Source organism: Arachis stenosperma, chromosome 9 (assembly GCF_014773155.1).
Source record: "Arachis stenosperma cultivar V10309 chromosome 9, arast.V10309.gnm1.PFL2, whole genome shotgun sequence".
NCBI classification, from domain to species: domain Eukaryota; kingdom Viridiplantae; phylum Streptophyta; class Magnoliopsida; order Fabales; family Fabaceae; genus Arachis; species Arachis stenosperma.
Window position 1 is genome coordinate 101,985,462 of NC_080385.1, and position 3,869 is coordinate 101,989,330.

General features: G+C 33.9%; 1 non-coding gene across 1 annotated transcript; it reads left to right on the top strand.

Annotated features, from left to right (window-relative positions):
* Positions 1-1,159: 1,159 nt before the first annotated feature.
* Positions 1,160-1,263, top strand: LOC130953279 (small nucleolar RNA R71). Its single transcript, XR_009075449.1, has one exon. It is a non-coding gene; the product is annotated as a small nucleolar RNA R71 (small nucleolar RNA).
* The last annotated feature ends 2,606 nt before the right edge of the window (positions 1,264-3,869 follow it).

Here is a 3,869-nt window from a genome sequence, read left to right on the forward strand (position 1 = left end):
GGTCATGGTGCCTATGGTATAAGGTATTAAGAACTTGCCAGGATCTTGTTTCTTTTGAGGTAGAATTTTCTGAATCCAAGTATCCAGTTCATTAATGAGCAAGGGAGATTCACTTTCCCAAGTCTCATTACCAAATAACTTGGCATTCAGCTTCATGATAGCTCCTAAATATTGAGCAACTTGCTCTCCAGTCACATCTTCATCCTCTTCAGAGGAAGAATAGTCTTCAGAGCTCATGAATGGCAGAAGGAGATTTAATGGAATCTCTATGGTCTCTATATGAGCCTCAGATTCCTTTGGATTCTTAATAGGAAACTCCTTCTTGTTTGAGGGACGTCCCAGGAGGTCTTTCTCACTAGGATTTTCGTCCTCCTCCTCCCTTGTGCATTCGGCCACATTGATTATATCAATGGCCTTGCACTCTCCTTTTGGATTCTCTTTTGTATTGCTTGGGAGAATACTGGGAGGAGTTTCAATGACTTTCTTACTCAGCTGGCCCACTTGTGCCTCCAGATTTCTAATGGAGGATCTTGTTTCACTCATGAAACTGAATGTGGCCTTTGACAGATCAGAGACTACATTGGCTAAATTAGAGGTGTTTTGTTCAGAATTCTCTGTCTGTTGCTGAGAAGATGATGGATATGGCTTGCTATTGCTCAGCCTATTGCGTCCACCATTGTTAAAGCCTTGTTGAGGCTTTTGTTGATCCTTCCATGAGAAATTTGGATGATTTCTCCATGATGAGTTATAGGTGTTTCCATAAGGTTCACCCATGTAATTAACTTCTGCCATGGCAGGGTTCTCAGGATCATAAGCTTCTTCAGAAGCTGCCTCTCTAGTACTGTTGGATGCATGTTGCCATCCATTCAGATTTTGAGAGATCATGTTGACCTGTTGAGTCAACACTTTGTTCTGAGCCAATATGGCATTCAGAGCATCAATTTCAAGAACTCCTTTCTTCTGAGGTATCCCATTATTCACGGAATTCCTCTCAGAAGTGTACATGAATTGGCTGTTTGCAACCATGTCAATGAGTTCTTGAGCCTCTTCAGGCGTTTTCTTCAGGTGAATAGATCTACCTGCAGAATGGTCCAATGACATTTTCGAAAATTCAGATAGACCATAATAGAATATATCTAATATGGTCCATTCTAAAAACATGTCAGATGGACATCTTTTGGTCAGCTGCTTGTATCTTTCCCAAGCTTCATAGAGGGATTCACCATCTTTTTGTTTGAAGGTTTGAACATCCACTCTCAACTTGCTCAGCTTTTGAGGAGGAAAGAATTTATCCAAGAAGGCTGTGACCAGCTTATTCCAGGAGTCCAGGCTATCCTTAGGTTGTGAATCCAACCATATTCTAGCTTTGTCTCTTACAGCAAAAGGGAAAAGCATGAGTCTGTAGACTTCAGGATCAACTCCATTCGTCTTTACAGTCTCACAGATCTGCAAGAACTCAGTTAAAAACTGATAAGGATCTTCAGATGGAAGTCCATAAAACTTGCAGTTTTGTTGCATTAAAGCAACTAGCTGAGGTTTCAGCTCAAAGTTGTTGGCTCCAATGGCAGGAATGGAGATGCTTCTTTCATCAAATTTGGATGTTGGCTTTGTGAAGTCACCAAGCATTCTCCTTGCATTATTATTATTTTTGGCTGCCATCTCCTTCTCTTGTTCTAATGTTTCTGAAAGGTTACCTTTAGAATAATGTAATTTAGCTTCTCTTAATTTCCTCTTCAAAGTCCTTTCAGGTTCTGGATCTATTTCAACAAGAGTGCCTTTTTCCCTGTTCCTGCTCATATGAAAGAGAAGAAAACAAGAAAAGAAAGAGGAATCCTCTATGTCACAGTATAGAGATTCCTTTATGTTAGTAGAAAAAGAAGGGGGTAGAAGAATGAAGAAGAATGGATTCGGATTTTTGGATGAAGAGAGGTGGAGAGTAGTGTTAGTAATTAAATAATTAAATAGAATAAGAAAAGAGAGGGAGAATTTTCGAAAATAATTTTGAAAAAGAAGTTAGTAATTTTCAAAAATTAAAGATAAATGTAATTAAAATTAAAACAATTAATTAATTAAAAAAAATTTTTGAAAAAGAGAGAGGTATTTTCGAAAATTAGAGAGGGAAAAGTAGTTAGGTGGTTTTGAAAAAGATAAGAAACAAACAAAAAGTTAGTTAGTTGATTGAAAAAGATTTGAAATCAAATTTTTTAAAAAAGATAAGAAGATAAGAAATTTAGATAAGATATTTTGAAATCAAATTTTGAAAAAGATAAAGTTTTTGAAAAAGATAAGATAAAAAGATAAGATAAAAATTTTAAGAAAAAGATAATTTGAAAAAAGATTTAATTTTTTAAAAAGACTTAACTAACAAGAAACTACAAGATAAGATTCTAGAATTTAAAGATTGAACCTTTCTTAACAAGAAAGTAACAAACTTCAAATTTTTGAATCAATCACATTAGTTGTTAGCATATTTTTGAAAATATGATATAAAGATAAGAAAAAGATTTTGAAAATATTTTGAAAAAGATTTTTGAAATTTTCAAAAAATAGAAAAAAAAATGAAAAAGATATGATTTTTGAAAAAGATTTTGAAAAGATAAGATTTTTAAAATTGAAATTTTGACTTGACTTGTAAAAAACAACTAATTTTTAAAAATTTTTGACCAAGTCAACCCAAAATTTTGAAAATTTGGAGGGAAACAAGGAAAAGATATTTTTTGATTTTTGAATTTTTAATTATGAGAGAGAAAAACAACAAAAATACTCAATGCATGGAATTTTTAGATCAAAACAATGAATGCATGCAAGAATGCTATGAATGTCAAGATGAACACCAAGAACACTTTGAAGATCATGATGAACATCAAGAACATGATTTTGAAAAAATTTTTGATGCAAAAAAAAACATGCAAGACACCAATGTTAGATTCTTTAATGCATGGACTCTAACAAACAAAAAATGCATATGAAAAACAACAAACAAAACAAAACAAGAAAACATCAAGATCAAACAAGAGGACTTATCAAGAACAACTTGAAGATCATGAAGAACACTATGAATGCATGGGATTTTCGAAAAATGTAAGAAAAATTTTTAAAGCATGCAATTGACACCAAACTTAAAAATTGACTCAAGACTCAAACAAGAAACACAAAATATTTTTGATTTTTATGATTTTATAATTTTTTTGGATTTTTATTAATTTTTTTTTTCGAAAACAAAGTTTAGAAAAATGAAAAAGAAAAATTTTGAAAAAGATTTTTTGAAAAGAAAATTACCTAATCTGAGCAACAAGATGAACCGTCAGTTGTCCATACTCGAACAATCCCCGGCAACGGCGCCAAAAACTTGGTGGACGAAATTGTGATCTATTGTCTTTGTACTTGTATGAAATTTAATAATTGGCTCTATTTGAATTCACAACTCCGTTCAACTAACCAGCAAGTGTACTGGGTCGTCCAAGTAATAAACCTTACGTGAGTAAGGGTCGATCCCACAGAGATTGTTGGTATGAAGCAAGCTATGGTCACCTTGTAAATCTCAGTTAGGTAGATTAAAATTATGGAATTTAGAAAATCAAATATAATTAATAAAAAGGGATAGAAATACTTATGTAAATTAATAGTGGGAATTTCAGATAGGCGTATGGGGATGCTGTGCTCCTCTTGAAACTCTACTTTCTCATTGCTCTCATCCAATCATTCTTACTCCTTTCCATGGCAAGCTGTATGTAGGGCATCACTATCATCAATGGCTACTTTTAATCCTCTCGGGAAAATGGTCCTATGCGCTGTCACTGCACGGCTAATCGTCTGGAGGCATCACCCTTGGTTGATAGCTACATCCCATCCTCTCAGTGAAAATGGTC